Source organism: Lissotriton helveticus, chromosome 11 (genome assembly GCF_964261635.1).
Source record: "Lissotriton helveticus chromosome 11, aLisHel1.1, whole genome shotgun sequence".
NCBI lineage: Eukaryota > Metazoa > Chordata > Amphibia > Caudata > Salamandridae > Lissotriton > Lissotriton helveticus.
Window position 1 is genome coordinate 200621028 of NC_136072.1, and position 23015 is coordinate 200644042.

Here is a 23015-nt window from a genome sequence, read left to right on the forward strand (position 1 = left end):
TAAGGTGGAGTGATCTAAGGCATAGCGGTATCTCGGTAGTGCTATATTCATTTCAACAGCATCTGACTCATTCGTGTGAGTGAATAACAATTAGTGAACATACATAACGAACACACATGTAACAATGAGGAACAAACTTAGGCTCAAATGGCATGAATGAAGAATTACTTAATTATGAGCTCTCTGGGCTTCAACGGGCAGGGCGTAGGTACAATGCCTTAAGCGTAACATATTCTGTAAGATTAAAGAGAGCGCGGGCGTTGTAAACCTCTGTGCAGCTCAATGCGCCCTGAAAATGGTGGACGACGCCCTCCTAGACCCGGTACATACTTGTGTACCTGAGCGCTGACATAGAAGATCTACTTACAGTTACTGGCAGGAAAGATCAAATCCGACCTACTCCTAACGTCCTCTGCTCGGCTAGTGGTTGCGAGGGCAGCAGGACGCGGTAAAGAGGAGTTGGCCGTTTCCGGAGTGGGGCGCGGCCTGGGCTGGTGTGGGGGCGGGGCTAGCAGTGCGCAATAGCGTGCTGTCGGTAGCTAGGCTACCGTGTGTAAACAGACGGGAGGTTAGGTTGTCTGACAACACAGGTTAGGTAGAGCCGCAGAGCTGTTAGTGAACAGCGGGGCTTGGAGTGCGCAACAGCGGACTATCGGTAGCTAGGCTACCGTGTGTAAACAGACGGGAGGTTAGGTTGTCTGACAACACAGGACAGGTTAGGTAGAGCCGCATAGCTGTTAGTGAACAGCGGGGCTTGGATAATTACTCATGAAACGAGAAAGGACACAGAGGTGGAGAAATTCCACAGGCTAGTGAATTAAAGGGGTAACACTTTGGAATGCTTATTCTAGTATATAAGTGAGGCAGACTCCGGTTTGTTGACCGGTATTGGGTCGTATGGAGGGCATGACACAATGTTGTGTAAGGTGAGGCTAACACAGGTTAAATACCAATATTGGGTCTTGTGGGGGCTTAACACACAGATGTGTTGTGGCGCGTAATGCATATGGGTGGGCGCTTGGATAGCGCATGTAGCCGTGGGCTAGTCATATTCCAGATTTAGGGCACTCAAAGACATAAGCCCGATGGGGCAAAGCGTGGACAGATGCAAAGGCATCTTGTGGCATCTATGCCTTCGGGGTAGAGCGCTCCTTGTCAGTGGTCTGGTCGACAGGTGGCGATGGCATCTCATTTCAGCACAGAGTTCCATGGAATATTATAGTTGAGCCCAATTTTATGAGAAGAAAGTCGATAAATCCATCGCTGCTCCTTTTCAAACAGTCGGGCTTGTGCATTAGGGCCTGGTTGGATTTGCTCAATCACTGTCCATCTCATATCGTTGGGAGTGTGATGTACTGTGAGGAAATGGTCCGTGAGCCTGGTGTTGGTTTTCTTACATCGGATTGTACTTCGATGTTCTGCTATTCGTTGTTTGACTTTTCTTGTAGTCATCCCTACATAGGGTTTGTCACAACTGCATAGGATCAGATAGATGACAAACGTGCTGTTGCAGTTTGTGTGTGACCTTTGGTGCCAAATTTTGCCCTGCTCAAGGTTCAAAGTTTTTGTATTGTTAGTGAGGTGGCAAACGCTACAGTCACCACATCTGAAGTGTCCAGTCACTGGGGGTAGACCCCATGCGTTGGTGATGGTTTGATCGGTTGTTGCCATAGTCGTTTTGGGTCTGGTGTTGACCAAAGTGTCTTTTAGGCTACGTGCCTTTTTATAGGAAAAGAGTGGCTTGTCCCACTTGTGATTTCCCGTGTGCAGGATAGACCAATGTTTCCTGATACTTTTGCTCACCTGATTGGACACCGCATTGTATGTGGTGACACATGTGAGAGGAATCTCCTCCTCCGGTCTAGGTGTGTCCTCTAGCAGAGCTTGTCGCGGTTGATTTCTAGCCCTTTTCTGGCATCTCTTAGTGATTTTTTCAGGGTATCCCCGGTTTGTTAGTTTTTTCGTCAGGTCTTCTGCCTGGGTTTTGTAGTCCTTTAGTTCGCTGCAGTTTCTCCTAAGCCTGAGATACTGGCCATAGGGTAGATTCTCCCTCAGGGGGCGGGGATGGAAACTGTCAAATCTCAGCAGGTTGTTTTTGGCCGTGGGCTTGAAGTGGGTTTTAGTCTTGAGCCTATCATTGTCTCTTTCGATCTCAATGTCAAGAAAGACCATTTTGTCTTTATCTACACAGTGTGTGAACCTTAAGTTTGGGTCACAGTTGTTTAGCCACCTGATGAATTCCATTAGAGTTTCTTGTGGTCCTTGCCAGATAGTGAAGACGTCGTCTATGTACCTTCTCCAAAATTTGATGTGATTGCTGTAGGGGTTGTTGGTGGTAATGACATATCTTTTCTCAAAATCATACACGTAGAGGCCCGCTACACTGGGGGCAAAAACACTGCCCATAGATGTCCCGCCTATTTGGAGGTATAGTTTGCCATCATGTTCAAAAAAGTTTCTTTTGAGAGCGAGGGTTGCACACTCTATAATGAACTCTTTTGGTGTTCTATACTCCCATGTGGAGTTGTCCAGTGTTTGCTTTAGTACTGTAATGGTGGCGTCTTGGGGTATGTTAGTATAGAGGCTCTCTATATCTAGACTCACAAGGATGTAGTCTGGTTCAATCCTGATGTCTTCCAACATTGTCAGTAGGCTTTTGGTGTCCCTCAGGTAAGTTGCAGTATTTTGTACAATAGTTTTTAGGAAATGGTCACAAAAGCGTGACAAAGGTTCCAAGAGCGAACCTATGCCTGACACGATTGGTCTGCCAGGTGGAGGGATCTTGCCTTTGTGCATTTTAGGGACCACGTAGAAATAGGGGATCTTACCCTCCGTTTTGCAGAGGTAGTCCGCTTCTTGTTGGGAGATGTGGCCTGAGGCCTCTGCTGCTTCCACTATGTTGATTATTTCCATCCTTAGATCTTCAGTGGGGTCGGCTGTTAGCCTTCTATAGTTTGTGTTGTCCCCCAGCAGACGTTGGCATTCGGTGTCGTAGTCGGTCTTATTCATTATTACCAGCCCCCTCCCTTGTCGGCTGGTTTTATTATGATCGAGTCATCATTTTTCAGGTCAGCTATGGCTTTGTTCTCCGCTTGGCTGTTATTATGGTATTGTTTAGTGACTGCTAGTGCTTCAATGTCATTAAACACAGCTTGCTCGAAGGTGTTGATTTCCACCGGGATCGAGTGTGGCGGGGGCGTAAAGGTAGACCGCAGTCTGAGACCCGTTTCATTCGTGGTTTCATCAGAATCAGTGGTGGTGATTTTTTCAAAATATGCTTTCAGCTTAAGTTTCCGAAAGAAAGAGGCCAGTTCGCAGTGTAATTTGAACTTGTCTAAGGCTGCAGTGGGCACAAAACCTAGACCCTTATTTAGTACATTGGATTCTGTGGTTGTCAGTATACGCGAAGATAGGTTGGTTACTAGCTCCTCGCTGTGCTGGGGCCTGCTTTGTTGGCTCCTGATTTGCTCCTGGTTACGCTGCCCGTTGTGTCTTCCTCCTCCCAATGGACGTTGTTCCCTCGTCTGTTGCGTCCTCTTCCGCGCCTGCCTCTGTTCTGAAAAGGAGGGCGGAACTGGTTTTGTTGGAAGGGGAACTGTTGGAAGGGTGGCTGCCAACCAAACATAGGGTACTGTGGAGGGGGTTGGTAAGGATGCATCAACGGTTGTTGGAATGGGTGTTGAGGGGGGTGGTTGAATTGTGGCCATTGGAAATTCCCTCTGTAGCCCCCTTGTTGTCTTTGTCTTGGAGTCCCGCTGTTGGAGCTACCGCTGTTATTTGAACTGTTAGAGGTGTTGCTCGATACATCTGAGTCCTGGTCCGGGACTCCATTGGTTTTGAAATCAGGGTCCGAGTACGGGTAAACTTTTACAAAAGAAATTTTTTTAGATCTTTCTGAAATTTTTGGACCTTTTGTTGAGTGAGGTTTTCTCTGTATTCAGTTATTTCCTTGTTTAACTCATCTAACTTTTTTTTGTACCCAGTGATACTAGCTTTGATTTGTGTCTCGGTAACTTGAATCTCCACTTGGATCTTCTCTGACAGACATATGGCCGTTTTTAGAATTAGTATTATCCAATCGTGGGTACAATGCCAGGCGATGAGTGCCCAATCTTTTCTAAACTCGGGGTCGTCTAGGAAGATACGTGGAGCGTTTGTAACCAAGAGGCCCTTGGGAGCTATCTTGTTGGTAACATATTCCTTTAATATTGTCCCATGCAGGATTGTCCTGATACGGTTCCGTTTCATTTCCGTCAGTTTTTCCCATTCGCAGGTTTGGGATATGGTGTTACTGATGTTGGCGTCCGCAAAGACATTGAGATCACTCATGATGGAGTCTATCTCATCAGTAGAGTATGTAAGCCCTGTGTATTCCGCCATGCTGGCTGCAGGAGTGTTCCTCAGAAATTACAGTGAAAAGTAGTTTGAAAAACAGTGAAAAAACTGTAGTAAAAAAACTCTCGCAGCTGTGCGCTGCCAGGAATGTTACAATCAAAAGGAGAGAGTAAGGGAGTTTATTCACTCAGAAGTGAACTAGAGATCTCTCCTATTCCCCTGGGAGGAAATGTTTCAAAAACATTTTACAGTCACAGTAAACAAGTTTATATATCCTAATATCGTTTGTTAGAGAATTGGTTGTAGAATGCCAATTCTCCGAAAAGACGCGGATAGATTAGAGGGAAACATCTATACTCACGATAAAATGTATCATGGTTTTGTGAGGACGCCCGCCTTAGAAAATTAAGAACCCCTCACTCGTCTACATTTTCGGAGAATGGGGATTCTACAACCAATTCTCTAACAAACGATATTAGGACATATTAACTTGTTTGCTGTGACTTTGAAATGAGATTCATCAGATGTATGAATCACTATGATGACACTATAAGGAAAGTACCGGACATTAGCGAACATTGAGGAAGCCCGTTGGGCAAAATGCACGTCGGCTGCGGTGTTATCTTGAAAGAAATAAAGATTAAACTGGTTTGACTACATCATTGTGAACTTTAATTTGGGACCTGGTCTCGTGACGTGATAATTAAAACCTTGCACCAAAAGATGTTGGATGATTCTGGGACAGTGCTGAAATGCATTTAGGATAAAAGCAACAATTGTAAGGCATGCTCGGGTGTAGTTCTATTAATATGGTATCAGGACTACTTTTGTAAGCCTGGTAATTTGATACCTAAGGTGGATGGGTATCTGACATCCTGGATGCACCCGCAAACACAATAAGCATAGTTTGTGACATAACGACAATTGTTACTTTGGGACACATAGTGAAGTGCAGATCAATTGAAGCATATCCATCACAGTGTGTTTATACATCTGAATTTCTTACAGGCATGTATCATCTAAGATGGACATTGCTTCAATTATGACTGTATTGGCACTGATCCAGTATTGGCACTCGACCCACTCAAGCGCATATTTAAAAAAAAAAAAAACTCAGACTCCTCTTTGACTTTTCATTATCACTTTCCCCACAAGCATCACCAGAAGTTAAAACTAGGATTTCAACCTGAATGCTTTTCTAGAACATACAAAATACATCTAATCAAGGATCTCTGTTCCATTAAAGCTAGATTAAGCTAAAGGCATTTCTCTTTTTTGTATAAGTGAAGTAGGCAATGCTAATATAGTTTAGAACAAAAGCCCCCTGGGTTTTGGCTATACTAAGGCGGATAAGACTAAATACGGCATGATAATTCAGAACTAGGAGATACAGGAAGAATATGGATGTAATAATCAGAGGGGGCATCCAGACACTCAATTGATTAGAATGTAATGGACTATCGAAAGTTTAGAGCTGATGGCAGGGGTTCAAGCCCATTTTGCCACTTCATAAGCATGGGCCCAGGTGCACCGTATACATAGGCCCTCATGTATAAATAGGGGGAATTGGTAAACAGCTGTACATTTGACAGGTCACTGGTAGAGGGGTTACAAGGATGAGGTAAAAGGTGAAATCATTAGAGGAATTTCTCCGGCAACTGGGCCTGGAATGTGGCATGAAGTATCAGGAAGCATGCCTTTCAATAAATGACAGGAAATCATGTCTAAAAACGTAAGCATTGGTACTTGGAATGCACATGCCTGTTACAATATCCAAAAAAAGGCAGTTTTTCTACCATGGAACAAAAGCTACCTGCTTAACTACTGTTGGGCTGCTTCACTGGTTGCATAAGAACAATAAGCATCTATTAGAGCAATGGTGATTCTTATAAGAAATATTTAGGGCCATTCGGTGACCGCTCAATAAGTTCTGAATTGAAAACATATTTCTAGTTTTATGCACTTATGGCCCTAACTTGGATAGTCCTCCTAGTGTCAATATAATGGTAACACAGGTCTCGCAAACTTTAGAGGGTGGAGATTGGAATACCTCCTTTAATGCATTAGGTAGATCTAGTAACAGAAATTCAGCAAAAACTAGACTTTAATACACCTATCTGATGTGTGGAGAGAAAAATATAAAAACTTCAGGATTACAATTTTTTTGGAAGCCAATTTCATTTGTCAATTATTGCCTTTTACTGTTTAGTTCCTAGTTCTACTTCTTTAGGTTCAGATCAAATGAAGGTTGATCCAAGTTACATCTAGGACCATATAATGCTGACTCTTAAACTACTGGATTTTCAGGGGAAAATGCTAATACGAACACATTGGGCATTAGATCACTTGTTGCACATTCATTATCACTTTATCTCAAAACATCAGATGCCAGAATTCTTTAGCACAACACCATTCACAAAGCCCACATTTTCATGGTCTGGGATGCCTGTAAGGCAAATATCCAGGGTTTCATAACTTATTATATGGTATATTTCAAACATAAATAGAAAGATGAATGGCTAACGTTCATGAATTCTAATAAAGTTCTTCCAGACAACCTAATAAACTGTTCTAACCCAGCATAACACAAAGGATATCTAGTTTACTACAGCAGCAAAAAACATATGTTTATATATGAAAGCACTCAGCGGACGCGCCTGATTCAATAGGCGCTACGGTGCTGTTGGGGAAGGGCTCTCTGATAGAATTTATATTTTATAAAAGCATCTGTGACCTGTGCTGAAGCATTTTTAAACTGATAGCAACTCGTGTGGAAGCATTTTTAAAAAAGCATTTGTGACCTGTGCTGCTTGTATTTCCTTCTTGCTCTTAACTGCTTTCCGGTCGTCGCCCCGTTCCACCGCGGCAAGTGCCGTTTGTGTGGAGGGCGTTTCCGACCGCGGGCCCGCCCCCTGAGGGTGTCACTCTGCACCAGAGGTGGGAACGGCGCCTACATAGCCTGACTCACTTTCTCCCGAGCAGCGGATGCGCGCGGCGGGTAGCCGACGGGTCGCCAAAGGCGAGCCCGTCTGCGCCCGTCCGCGCTGGTCCGTCGCCTGTTGCCTAGATCCCTGGTCGCCTGATTAGCGATGGCGCCCTACGCCCGGGATGAGCTGGTTGCTCTTAGATATCAGGCTGACTGCATGGCTCACGCATGGCACCCTGGTTCCCCTACTATACACTGCAACCAGTGTGGCTTTAAGGCCTCTGAGGCTTGCCCATCGCCATCTTCCTCAGCCTCAGCGGCTACTAGCTTCTCTAAGCTACACATATTGAGCCTGAACTGTAGGTCCCTTGTGAAGCATCACAAGGACACGTCCATGAGCTCCTCTCAGACGAGAGTCCTGACGTTCTTTTTTTGACAGAGACATGGTTAACCGAGGATTCCTCGGCCACTCTAGCCCTGGCTCTTCCCCCAGGCTACCTTACATGTGTTCAGAATAGACCCATTGGTAGGGGAGGCGGAATAGCAGTGATCTATAAGTCCAAATACACCTGCACTCTCAAGGCCACAAGCATAGTTAGCAGTGAATGCGCACTATTCAAGATAAGGGTTTCTAACACCTTCACTCTTACAGGGCTTCTTGTATACCATCCCCCAGGGCCAGCGAGTGCATTCCAAGAGTCACTGGTATCAACTATTTCGTCATTAGCACTTCAATCAGCTAATTTCAGTGTTCTCGGTGACCTCAACCTCCACCTTGAGCGTCAAGACTCTCCCACTATATCGAACTTTCTTGGCGACTTGGAGGCGTGCCAGCTTCATCAGCTGATCGTGGGGCCCTCTCATCAGGCAGGCCACCTCCTGGACCCGGTCTTCACAAATATAGAAGAAGTCACAGCTGAACCCTCTAGTCCTCTCAGCTGGACTGATCACTTCCTGGTCTCTGTTTCAGTCAAGATTCCAACTAGTGGCAGGGAGAATCTCCCCCCCTTTCTATAGAAGCGCCCCTGGAATAGTTTAGACAATGCCCTGTTTGAAGCCAGGCTTAACCACTCCCGCCCTGTCTGGTCGAACAACATGATTCTGCCTATAGGGAGTGGATAAATAACTCATTGGATCACTTTATCCCCATGAAACGTTCGAGGCCTAAGCGAGATCAGTCTCACCCCTGGTACTCGGAGACTCTCGCTGACACTAAAAAACAATGCAAGCTGTTAGAGCGTATCTGGAGACGATCTTATGACCCCCTGGCCAAAACTAAGTTTAGATTGGCCACTAAAGCGTACCACAAACGTATAAAAAAAACCAAAGCCACCTACTACACAGACCTGATTATCTCAAGCACCAACCATTCCAAAACGATCTTCTCCCTGGTGAAAGATATGATCAAGGCTCCGGAAGGCACAGGCAACCTGATAGTGTCAGATGCACAGTGTAAAGAACGATCCTGTTTCTTTATTAATAAAGTCAAAGGGATATATGACCTATTACAACCAGATGGCCCCTTGGGGTTCCTCAATCCTGCTAGAGACAAATCTGATCCTCCGTACTCCCTCTCAACTCTTCCACCTATAGAGCAGACAGGGATGGAACAGCTGGCTCTAAGAGTAAAGTCAGGATCCCCGGATGATCCCACCAAACCGGAACTGTTCAGATCACTTTGCGACTCAGTCCTGCAGGAAGGCCGAGAGCTGATGAATCGATCTTTACAGCAAGCCTCCATTCCTAAATCTTGGAAACATGCCAAAGTAGTGCCCCTCCTGAAGAAACCATCACTGGATCCCTCTAGGCCAGATAGTTTCCGACCTATTTCGCTGCTTCCTTATCTCGCGAAAGTGGCGGAAGCACATGTCAATTCCACTCTGACTGCCTACTTGGAGTCCAATGGGATTCTAGATGAGTCCCAGAATGGCTTCCGTGCTAACCATAGTACGGAGTCTGCCCTGCTAACAGTCACAGAACATCTAAGGGCCTGTTTGGACATGGGCGCAATCTCTATTTTGATTCTGCTGGATTTGAGTGCTGCTTTTGACACGGTCTCCCACAAGATACTACTCGAGAGAATGTGGGAGATCGGAGTCAGGGAAACGGCCCTGGACTGGTTCGCGTCATTTCTATCTGACCGTTCCTTCCAGGTGCACGCCCCGCCGTACTCATCCAGCAGGCTCCCTCTTGAATGCGGGGTGCCTCAGGCGTCTGCGCTCAGTCCCACATTGTTTAATGTGTACGTCCTCCCCCTGGCCTTGATGGCCCGGGAACGTAAGATCCAGCTAATATCATATGCGGACGACACGCAACTCATTTTCAACTTTTCAAACAACAATGTGGTGGACCAAATTAAATTCCAAGAAGACATCCTGGCTATATCAAGGTGGCTATCTAACAATTGTCTTCAGTTAAACTCCTCTAAAACGAAGGTACTTCTGATCGGCAATGGCACGCAGACATGGGACGAGCACTGGTGGCCTCTTGCGCTGGGACCACCTCCCATACCCAAGGAGTCAGTAAAAAATCTGGGGGTGATGCTTGACAACTCACTCAACCTGGAGTCCCATGCCAAAAAAGTGGCAGGCACTTGCTACGGGCGTCTTCGCTCTCTTAAACCCATCTTGGGTTTCTTCGAGCCCCCTACCCGCCAGATTATAGTCCAGGCATTAGTCTTATCTCACCTGGATTATTGTAATGCCCTCATGTTAGGCGCCAACATGACTGCAATAAATAGGATGCAAAGAGGGCAGAACGCTGCTGCTCGTGTTATGTTTGCCCTACCTAAAACTTGTCACACGTCCCCCTTTCTCCGACGACTACATTGGTTGCCGATACAGCAACGCATTCAATTCAAGACCCTCTGCCTCACCCACAAAATCTTGTATAGCGCTGGCCCCCAAACTCTACAGGGACTTTGTTCCTTTTATTTTCCCACGCGCACACTCCGCTCAGCGTACCTTTTTCTAGCTCGTACTGTCAGGATTCGGAGGAGTAGAGCCGGTGGCCGCTCCTTCAGGTATCTGGCCCCTAAGCTTTGGAATTCTATCCCCCCAAAAGCTCGGGCCACTTCAAATCACCTGCAATTCCGAAAACTTATAAAAACTTGGCTGTTTGCGTCCATCTAGCACATCCTCTGTCGTACTAGCTTCAGGCATGTCCGCAAGCGCTGGGACGCCCCGTTGCTGGGGTAGCCATGCGCTATACAAGATTTAAAAAAAAGAGAAAAAGAAAGAACCCTTTGAACAAACAAACAATCTATATGAATACAGTGAGAAGTGTTGGAACATCCTGATATTGAATATTTTAAAGAGGATCTTTTAAGGGAAGAGGGAAGAGAAGGTAAAATGCATGTTGATTATATTTGGTGAGCCTGGATAATATGACAAGGTAATATGACTGCAGTTCAAGCTGTAGAGATACACTTCTTTAAGACCCGCCGAACAAACTTCTTTGCAGCAAGACATCTAATCTAAAGAAATAATTGCTATTTTACAGCAGTAAAAAAATGGGAAAGCCCAGGCCCAAATTCCGACCCAGTTGAATTTGGGAATCTACCAACTCCCAAAATTATGGCACCATACATTGAAGTCTACCAAGAAGTACAAGCAGTATTGGTTATAGGTCAAACACAATCCTCTGGTGGTCAGACAGACGGTGGCAGAGTCTGTCAGAAGCTGCTAGTGCGGTACTCGATTGTGGCATGTTTTAGCGCTGGTTGCTATTTTTAAAATTACACACTGTTTGTCACTTTTGAAATTGTAAATCTTTTACCTGCTTCCTGTAATCCTCCCGCCCCGGGCCGTCACGGCGTGCCCTGTGCCGATTAAATGGAGTGTAGGGAGGAGGAGTAGGACTTCCGGTCGCCCTGCGCCAGGCTCACTTAGCGGTCTAGTGTGCAGGTGGGATGGGCTATTTAGGACACTTGCCTAGGAGGGCGCACTGCAGTCAGACAGACGGTGGCAGAGTCTGTCAGAAGCTGCTAGTGCGGTACTCGATTGTGGCATGTTTTAGCGCTGGTTGCTATTTTTAAAATTACACACTGTTTGTCACTTTTAAAATTGTAAATCTTTTACCTGCTTCCTGTAATCCTCCCGCCCCGGTCCATCACGGCGTGCCCTGTGCCGATTGACCAGAGGGCAGGGAGGAGGAGTAGGACTTCCAGTCGCCTTGCGCCACGCTCACTTAGCGGTCTAGTGTGCAGGTGGGAGGGGCTATTTAGGACACTTGCCTAGGAGGGCGCACTGCGGTCAGACAGACGGTGGCAGAGTCTGTCAGAAGCTGCTAGTGCGGTACTCGATTGTGGCATGTTTTAGCGCTGGTTGCTATTTTTAAAATTACACACTGTTTGTCACTTTTAAAATTGTAAATCTTTTACCTGCTTCCTGTAATCCTCCCGCCCCGGTCCGTCACGGCGTGCCCTGTGCTGATTGACCAGAGGGCAGGGAGGAGGAGTAGGACTTCCGGTCGTCTTGCGCCAGGCTCACTTAGCAGTCTAGTGTGCAGGTGGGAGGGGCTATTTAGGACACTTGCCTAGGAGGGCGCGCTGCGGTCAGACAGACGGTGGCAGAGTCTGCCAGAAGCTGCTAGTGCGGTACTCGATTCCCGACTCATCAGCATGGGCACTTACTCGACCCCATTTTCGCCAACTGAGATCCAGGTTGACTCCCCTATTCCAGTCCCGTGGACTGATCACTATATCATCTCCTTTAGAGTTCCAATACCCAAGGCCCAAGGCAGGCCAAAATCAGACATTAATAAACCCCAGAGGAAGTGGTCCAAGTTTACGGCTACCAAATTCAATCTTGCTCTTCAGCAGTGGGGGCAACCTGGAGGGAGTGATGTCGAAATGGCCTGCACTGCTCTTGATCAATGCATCAGCGAGGCACTTGACAAGGTGGCACCTTGGGGTACTAATGCTCCCAGGAGACAATCTAGATCCAGGCCCTGGTTCAATGAGGAGCTGAAGGCGATGAAATCCGTCTGTAAACTTCTGGAACATTGGTGGAGGGAAGATTTCTCGGAAAAAAGGAGGGCCACATATAAAACCAATCTAAAGTCATATCACTCTCTCATAAGGAAGACTCGAGCGGCTCACTACAATATGAAAATCGAACTTGCCGACAATTCCTCGAGAGAACTTCTCGTGATCTTTAAAGAGCTTTCGTCCCTGGACAGAACCTCTGCCCCTAGTAAAATCTCTGTTGAGTCCTGAAATCTGATAGCAGACTACTTCTCGAATAAAGTTGAAAAGATCTACTCTACTTTCCCGGAGGAGGCCCGTAGGGGGATAGGTGGCGGAGAGGGAGTATGTCATCTGGAAGAGTCCTCCTGTCTCTCCAGCTTCAGCCTCTCCTCCCTTGATAAGTTAAAATCAATAGCATTGAGCATCAAGTCAGGCTCCCCGAAAGACCCCATTAAACCAACAAACATGAGGGAGAGTATAGACATTCTAGGGCCGTACATCAGACATCTTATCAAACTTTCCTTTGAGGTAGGAATAGTCCCCCAAAGATGGAAGGAGGCAGTGGTTGTCCCTATTAAAAAGAAACCCGGGATCAGTGCTAGCCAACTGGAGAATCCCCGACCCATATCTCTCCTACCTTTCTTCGCCAAAATCGCGGAGAAGGTGGTCAATGCTCAGATAATAATTCACATGAATCAAATTATCCTACTCTACCCCACGCAATCGGGCTTCCGGGCCTCATATTCCACTGAGCCGGCGCTGCTTCTGTCCACTGAGACCATCCGCCGGCTGGTCGAAGCTGGACAGATGGTGCCGCTGATTCTGTTGGACCTTAGCGCTGCCTTCGACACAGTGGCACATACAATACTGATTCAGCACCTTGTGGAAAGCGGACTGACCAACCTGGCTCTGAAATGGCTAAGCACCTTCCTATGGGACAGGAGTTTTCAGGTATCCCAAGGGCAGTATTACTCAAAGAATATCAGACTAGGTCAAGGGGTACCCCAGGATTCAATACTCAGCCCTACGTTTTTTAATTTGTACATTGCCCCTCTGTCTAACATCATTGACAAATACGACATTAGTATCGTGTCATACGCGGATGACACGCAGCTTGTCGTATCCTTGTCCCAATCCCAGGAAGAAGCGGCCATGACTTCTCGGTTTGCCTTCAAGAGCTGTCAGTCGGGATGGCTAACAACAGTTTAAAGCTAAATGGTGGCAAGACTGAGGTTCTCATTGTGGGAAATTCCCCCACAATATGGTCGCCGAGTTGGTGGCCGCACACCCTGGGCACTACCCCCACCCCCAAGGAGGAGGTTAAAAACCTGGGGATATGGTTAGACCACACCCTCTCCTACAATCACCATACCAGGACGGTGGCAGGAAAGTGCTTTGGCATAATGAAGGCCCTTTGGAAAATTCTAGATGTGCTCCCAGTAGCGGCCAGGAAAACCCTAGTCCACGCATTTGTCACCTCTTACCTGGACTATGGGAATGCTCTCTATATAGGTGCCAGCAAAAAGAGCATGCAAAGATTACAGTACATCCAAAACACCGCCGCCCGCCTGGTCCTGATGCTTCCTAGGAGAGCCTCATCTAAAAAGGCCTGAACCAATCTTCACTGGCTCCCAGTCAGGGAAAGAATTATATTTAAAACTCTATGTATCAGCCAACGAATTCTGATGAAGAAGGGCCCAAGGTACTTGCACAACTTACTGACACCGTACACTCCCACCAGAGCCCTGCGTTCCCAAGGCTCAGGACTGGTGCAAGTCCCTGTTATAAAAAGAATGAGAATGGGAGGCCGTTCTTTCCGCTACCTTGCCGCCAAGCAATGGAACGCTCTTCCCCTTGACCTCTGCATGGAGCAATCAGAGAACACTTTTAGGAAAAAACTGAAGACCTGGCTCTTCCAGGCATAGAACACTGCTTCCCGATGCTCTACCTCCCCCGCTCCCGATACCTCTCTGTAGCTTATGACCGCAGCGCGGGGACACACTAGTCAGTGTAACCAGGCGCTCTAGAAACTCTTTATTATTATTATTATTATTATTATTATTATTATTATTATTATTATTATTATTATTGTTATTAATACGTCAATTTATTAAAATCTGTAAAAAAAGAAAAAGCTCCTACATTATGCTCCTCATATATGTTGATATTCTTACATGAAGACAGTAAAGTCGCCTAAAAAAATAATAGGATGCATAGAGTGCTCAGTGATTTGATTCAAGTCGACCAGCAGGGTTTCTAAAACAATCATTACAGGAACAACATATAAGGGCCTTAATTACTTATATTGATAGAATAATTTCTTTATCTTGACCACTGATGTTATCTTAGTAGATGTGGCGAAAGCATTTCATTTTGTCAGATCAAGTTATTTGTGGCATGTTCTTAAACATATTTGTAATTGTTGGCTAAATTTATGAGAGTAATTCAGAATTTTTACAATAACCCCAGAGCAACAGTACTTATTAATTGGAATTGTAACCATCAATTTCACTTAAGAAGATGGACTTGTCGGAGGAGTGCTGTCACCTTTGGTATTTGCAATCATCATAGAGGTTCTTGAGATTAGTCCAGTGGACAATTTGACAATAACTCTGCTCCAGGATGGGTAACATCCCTAAAAAACATCCAACTAAATCCTGATGATTTATCAATCCTGATTACATGTCAGAAAGTCATGGATATATTTTATCTGTTTTGGAAGTTTCTCAGAATATATGCTGAATGACACTAACACAGCAAATTCATGAAGATCAAATATAGAGTGTAAACCTAAAAAAACAAGTTAAATATTTGGGGTAAAAATTATGCCTAATATTCTTGAAGATACTTATAAAAATGCTTCCTATGTTTCTTTTCTTATTCCAGCATTTACCCTTTTAAGTTCTAGCAAGCTTTTTTGTTTAATAAAATCGGATCTTGTCCAGGTTCATATTCTGTGGCAACAGTCTAAGAATTCTGGAAGATAGTAGAAACTCAAGTAAATGTACTGGTTAAAAAAAGCATTAGTCCAATTAGGGATGGAATCTGGTCTGAGCGTAAAGAAATGGGGACTCACAGCTTTCCCCAATTTAAGGAGGTTTCAGGTAGGACTATGCTTTTGCTGTATGGATTTCAGCTAAACAAAAGAAAAGAAACACCATTTGTTGCAGAAATCTAAATAGTAGAGTCACAGTGTAGAGAAATACTAATAGGCACAACTTATTTGTCCTAATAGCTACTAAGATTTGTTACCAACAAGCCCAAAGGAATCATTGATTTGTTTGCCTTTGTGCCAGTCCCAGGTTCCTATGGATATTGGGAACACACACTGTTTTCTTAAAAAATTGACTTTTTACCCCTTGCAGAAAGACGTAGGGCCTGATTTTTGCAAAAGGTTTCATAAGGTATAGCATATTGTAAACCTATCCAAGGGAACTTAGTACTTGCCCTATTTTTTACCACGCCTACTTCACACACTGAAACCAGCAGTTGCCAGTCCCAAACCATTCACCATCGCATAGACATTTCAGTGCCAACAGCAGCTGAAATTTCATGTGAAAATTCAGGAGAAATTGTGAAAAATTACTAGGGGAATCGCCCCCAGAATGATCAACTCCCTTGAATGTTCCCCATTTCGTAGTTGACCCCCAGGGTACAACTCATATTGGCCCGGACTTTCCTCAGCTCTAGAGTTATCGGTACTCCAAGTATTTTGAAATTCAGGGGTGGGAAAGTACCAGCCCATTTTCTGGGCCACTCGTAATGAAGACCCTAGAACTTCTCTATCACATCATATGTATTTTATATCTGCAACTCGCTTTGAGCACCATCCATCTTAATTGCTTCTAGTTTAAATAAAACCTATTGGTGCAAATTGTGCTCTGAAGCCTCTAATTTTGCACAGATTCCCACTTTATCGTCTTACTCATTTTAACTGGACTTCTGACTGTCATGCCTGGCAGCTCATTAATGATTTAATTTACTGTCAGCAATATCGGAGGGCAGTGGTAACTCACCAGTTGATGCAGATCAGGAAGTATCTGCAGTAGCACTAGAGTGGTTATCCTACAAACATAAAATAAGTCATTGATGGTGTGCCTTGACTGATCCTGATGACTTTGGACAGACTGCTCTGGGAAACGGGAGCTGACTATGGACAAGGTTGACTTCTAGAAGTCCAACAATTATTTTTACCTTCTTATAAAACAAAATAATCTCGAATTGATAAGGTGGAATATTCCATATAATGTACCACTATGATGCTACCTACATGCACATGTTTCCCTCCCCATATATTCTTGCATTACAATCTCCAGTTACTATCATCCCACCAGTTGGGGTCTTCTACAGCAGCTTCATTTTGGCCTAACATATCTCATCTATTAAATCTTGCTGATACCTCATAGTCTCTTGCAGTGGGAAATAAACATGACTGAACTCACTACTATCTGCCATATGCTCACTCTGAGAGAACACATGTACAAAGCTAATATTAAGCTCCCTTCAGGCCTTCCTCATTCATACAAGGATCACCAAAACTTCACAATCAGGTAGGACTGGTTATATTTTCATCCAAATTCCTGGAACATTCCCTTTTCATTCTTGCTTTGAAGACTGTCTTTCAAAACTACCCATAGGCTAGAAAGTGATTTGCACAAGTAGGTTTAGTTTGTATGTGCAAATAATCTTTTAAAATGAGAGTAGAACTATATTTGACATCCACAAAATGTGCTTTTACACTCGTAATAAGGTTTACTCGTAGAAATGTTTTCATGTGAAGAAATCCAATCCCAGAGGTGGGTATAGGCTTTCAAGGGCTGGAATGATGCTGATGTTTAAGAACACCCAAAAACATTCTTGGATTTATCAGTATTCCCTAACATTTAACTGACACATTCCAACCCTAGAAATGATTTGAGATTTAGGGCCTGATTTAGATCTTGGCAGGATCCCATCACAGAGTTTACAAGTAATCCATCGAGCTGACAGATTCCTGCCCACAGTATTGAGATGTGTGCTGGCTGATCCTCTGTGCGCATTGACAGAGTGTTTTCTGTCACTTCATTGGCTCACCGCTGTGGACGCGGAGTACTCCCCTGCTGGCAAACATTAATCTGTCGCTGTCAAGGTTGTGGGATTGCACTGAGCATATTTAGATTTCGCAGTTGTGCAGGTGTTGTCTCAGTGGCGAATTTCTGTCGGACATATTCTGTCACAGGACGCATTCAACATTGCCCTATTCCTGTGACTTTTGGATGGATGATAGCATCACACATCTGATGTGTTTTGCCTAATTGATTTCACCTACATACCACACTATAAAACATACTCCATTTCAGACCATAAATCTTTGTCATTCCACTGCAGCACAACTTTGTCCCTGAGAGAAATGTCCGTAAAGTCAGGTCTTTATTTTTACTTTCTCTGTTTCTTGTTCAAATGTTTCTTTTGTTATGTATCATCTTTTGGGTCATAAAATATATTTAAGTTAATTATTTAGTAATGGCAGGGAGGAGAAATCAATTTTTACTGAGGGAGAACTGTCAGTCATGGTGGATGAAGTTATTGGAGTGGAGCCACAACATTTTGGAGCCCAAGTACAAAATACAACTATAGCTCAAAAAAGGTAAATGATGGTCCAGAATAGTTGACAGAGTGAATGCTGTAGCAAACAGCCTGCCTACACAGGAAGAAATAAGGAAGATGTGGAACGACCTGTTGGGGAGAGAGATTTCCCTGGCCTCCAAGCATCACCTGGTGGCCCAGAGGATTGGTGGTGGTTCTCGCAGCCCCCCTTCCAACTTTTTCCCTGGGAGGAGTTGGTCTTTCAGATACTACATCCTGAAGGCATGGCAGGAATTACTGGTGGAGTGTTGACTAGTAAGTTGTACTTTTGAATGTGTCACTGAACCAAAATGTCATTTTTGCTTTTAATTTAGCTGTTGCTAATGTGTTTTCACTTTTATTAAAACATAATTCTCAATATATAAATGTATTTATTATTTTTTGCAGGAAATTTGCAGCATTATTGTCGTATCTCTTATTTTGCTAATGGTCAATATATGTTGCCAATATTTGTGTTTTGCAGGTTTCAATCTCCATTTAATTTCAAATGACGTTATGGTGCTTGTAAGTGTTTTTTCAGCTAATAATATATTTAACATGTGTTTTAAATTGTGAATGGCTTTTAATTTCCACCTTGTTTTTGTTTTGTGAAAATAATATTGCATTGAGATGTTGCTCATTCTCTCTTTTGTTTCATATTATCAAATATGTTAAAGTGTTATGTATTTATCAATCTCTATTTTATGGTATGTTTTAAAATGTCAAGATATTTGTTTTTATATGTTGTCACTCTCTTGTTATTTTATTGGTTGATGTAATTTGTTTCACAAATCAACGTATGTTGACTTAAACATTTTAATATATGTCATGCTGTAGGTTGGATATAGTTTTATTGATAATAAATCTACATTGTCATGTTAATATGATGACTAGAGCTATTTATCCTTCTAAGTTGTTTAATTGTCAGAATGTTACCCTGCTAGGCCTTGGAATGGTCTATTTCACATTTCACCTCGCTATTGTGTTGAATGTTTGGTATAATTAATGTCTACTTTCTAAATGTATTTTTCATTTCAGGATATCTTTTTACCTGCTTTTTAAAGTCATTTGTGTGTAAATTAAACTGATTGTGTAATTTATGATGATACTACTGAAAGGTATAATAATTATATTAATTTTCCTTTTTCCTTTTAGGTTGCTTAATTTTTACCTTCAAACTCATTTGACGTATAATCCAGATTTTTACAAGTTTTATTTTTTTTAATTTTTAATAGGTCCAACACCCAAAGTATGTGGACAACCATCTGCCACTGCTACTGAGCATACCTCCACTCCAGACCAGAAACAAACCTTCAGCGAGGAATCTACTCCTGTGAGTCTGGATGATAAGGAGCATCCTGGTCCATTTGGTCTTCCTGGGCAGACAGCTACAGTGAGTCTAAGTCGGCCTACATCTACACCTCCCACCACATCTGTTACCTCACCTCAGCCTAAGGATACTTCAAGTTCCTGTAGCCAAAGGAGCATCACCTCAATCTTGTGCCCCCAGTCCTGCCTGCTGTTGATCCAACACCACCATCACCTCCAGTTTCTCCAGGACCCAGTGGGTTGGGGCTTACTGGGTCAGGGGCACAGGTTAATGGAGGTAGGAGTTGTGGGAGAGAATCTGTGGGCCAGCAATGTGCAGGCACTGGGTTCATTGTCACCCAGGCCACCATCGACCAAGTCTTGGGATCCCTCCATCAGTCCCAAGACATGATGGGCCAGGTCCTGACAGAGGTCTGGGAAATGAAACTGTTGCAGAGGGAGCACAATGTACAGTTATAACATCTAAACTTCAATTTAGGCTACCTGACTGGATTGTTTTATCCATATGTGCAGGGTTTTCCCAGCAAATATTCCCCTTTCTGTGGTCCAATAACATCTGGGCCTACTACATGTGCCTCAGGCACAGAAATGGAGGCCTTGCTACAAGAGGAAGCACCAGCCTCCCCCAGAAGGGACATTCATCTGGACCACAAGGAGAGGATGGCAAGACTTCCACCAGCAAGAGATGCAGAACCTAACTTCCTCCAGTGTGTGACTACCATTCGCTTTGTGGACCATTTTCTGGACACAATTAACTTTTTGATGCCAGTTGTATTTTGTACATTGGATTTCAAACAATTGTGGCTCTTCAATATTATTTTCATTCACCATGTTTGACTTTTTATAAAAACATTTGTTTGTTTGTTTTTATCCTGTTTTACTTAATTTGGTTTTGTTGAATAAAAGAAAAAATAGCAAAGTCAAAGACTGGTGTTGTATTGCTTTTCTCAATTTGTTCATTTTTTCCTTCCATCATACATTTTAAAATGGAAAAATTGAAAAGATTGTTTATTCATCAATATATTCCATATAGGTAATGTTTATCACATTTTCCAAAAATGAAAAAAATAACGAAACCACCAATCAAAAACTAGTATTCTATTAAATTGGAATAAATAATTGTCATATTTTTCAAATACATTACAACCCATGCATAACCTGCATACTTCATGCAATTTAGTCATTTACAGTTCCAGACCTTGCCAACATGGAAGAACAGGATATAAACACAAAATACAGATTCAATAGGCAAAATATTACTGATTTATGTCATCAGCTGGAGCCAGATTCTTTGCCTCACAATAGAAATGCCACATCAATAACACCACTAGTCAAAATCATGACAGTACTTCATTTTGTGGCCGTAGGATCATTCGAATATACTGTTGCAGTATCTGGGAGAATGTCACCACCAACCTTTAAGTGGTGTGCTACTAGACGTTCTTTGTACAATAATGAGACACATCAACAGCTTCAGACACTTACCACAAAATGAGGATTCTGCTAATATGAAGTGGGATTGGCATTCTTTGGTGGACTACCACGTGGTTAGAGAAATTTAAGCAGCACATATTGACTTGGTGGCAACATTTAACAGAAAACAAGTCTAATGCAATCTTTAAAACTCAAATTCAATCACTGTGCAAGTAGTCTTGGTACAAGATATGTTCACCCAAAGTGTGTGTGTGTCTTTCACAAGATCAACCCATGTTCCCTTTGTACTTTGCAACAGCAGCATATAACTGCAAATGTCACAACTTTGAAATGTCCAAATGAAGACGACATGATGAAGGAAACTAAAACAGATTGAAACAAAAACAATTATTTGTATGACATGACAAAATAAACACATTACAAGTGTCAAATTGATTGTGAGGACACATTTTCTAAAAACAATCTTAAACAATGTAAATAAACACAAAAGTCAATGTGTCAAAACTTAGATCAACAAGCATCTTTGCCTTAGATTTACCTTAACTTGCCCTTTCTGAAAAATGACTATCACATACTTTTCTTCTCATTAGAATAAAAGATGGTTTTGAATGTAGTGTAGTAATATGTGAATATATACTTACACTCTTGTGACGAACTTGTCACTTACACTCTTGTGAAGAAGTTGTCAATAACACCTTGATGTAGGTCTATTTCTTTCTCTACATCACTATCATCTTTATTTGGCATTTCAACATCATCACCTGGTTGTTTGTCATGATTTTCCTCCTTTGCATTGTATGGGATATTCCATCGCAGGGCTACATTGTGAAACATGCAGCATGCCATGGTGATTTTTCACACCTTATTGGGTGAGTAGAGGGGGATTCCACCAGTGTTATCCAGGTATCGAAATCTGCCCTTTAGACGACCAAAGGTCCACTCCAATCTGTGTTCCTCCATGGGCCTCATTGAAGAGACTTCCCCTGGCGTCGTTCGTTTCCACTGCGGTACTAATCACCATGGTCGGTTAGGAAAAGCTGAGTCTCCTATATGAGAAAAAACAAATAATAACCCATTATATACTAATTTTTGATCATCAAACTTAACATTAACCCCAAAATATATTGGCATATTGTACTTGCCAACAAGCCAAGCCCTTTAAGGCCCAAGTTGTGACATGTGTGGGGGTATGGTGCTGTTTCACAGTACAAATGAATCATGTGGATCCTAGAAAACACGCATGCAAGCTAGTGAAGTACAAATCTTGTACGCACACAACTTGCACTTTGATTAAGTGGAAGATTTTTTTATTGTGGTAGACTTGCTAGATGTCCTGTGGTGACAGCAAGGCAATATATGAGCGATCAATTGTTCCAACACCATGTGGTAGGTGACTCAACCATAAAAATCTCTCTTCACCGTGGCAAAATTCTCATTTTCGGGAAAATGTATGAAGGTGTTGATGTGTCTCAGCATTGAAGAAAGAATTTATAGCACAGCACTGAAAGTTGGTTGTGACATTCCACCAGACACTGCAACAGTGCATTCGAATGATCCTAAGGCCCAAAAATGAGTACTGCGATTAATTTTACTATTGGTGTTATTGCTGTGGGATTCATATTGCTATGCAGAAGATCTGGCTCCAGCTGATGACAATAATCAAGAATAGTTTGCCTATTTAATTGGAATTTTTTGATTATATCACATTTTTAAATGGTGACAAAGTCTGGAAATTGTCTCAGAACTTGAGGCTGTCATCTCCTCACTCTCCCTGGGTTATATGTCTGCAATTAAAAGAACAAAAAAATTGTTATTCATTTTTGCTAACATATTAATGAAATTAAACTCATATTTCATTTAGTTGGGGGGGCGCTAGGTGGCACTAGACTGGCATGGCCGCTCTAGCGTAGAGCTCTCGTCCTTGCCGGGAGAAAAATATCCATCATCCCTATCCTGCCGCAAAAAAGCGACCTATAAATGCCACCACATCAAACCAGAAGACGCTGAGCACAATCGGGGAAACTCCCAGCCCTGTGGCCATCAGGACGAGCTCGGTATCGGTGATAGTAACTTCCGCGCCAGGAGGCCGGCGCGAGCGCGGAGCTCGTGGGCGGCCTGGGGGACCTACGAGAGGGCGAGGCTGCTCCGGCCTATAGACCGCAGGCCACCGGATCGGTGTAGCATATCCTGTTTTGCCCGGTTTGTGACTTCCCCGGGCCAGGTACGTGGATCCTCATCACACCGCAAGCCAGTGCCTACCTGCAGGCGGGCTGTGGCTTCCCCCCCCCCCGTTTATTCACCCGCTGATAACTGCTGAAATTACCGGCTCCGTATGCAACTTCTGGAGGCTGGGGGGGGCCCTGTCCAATTGCTGCCCATCTTCGCAGCCGTTGTCTGACTTGAACAGTGTACACAGAT

The 23015-nt window shown here is 43.6% G+C and overlaps 1 protein-coding gene across 1 annotated transcript in view; it reads left to right on the forward strand.

Annotated features, from left to right (window-relative positions):
* Positions 1–23015, forward strand: part of VEPH1 (ventricular zone expressed PH domain containing 1) — a 1476213-nt gene that overhangs the window by 213838 nt on the left and 1239360 nt on the right.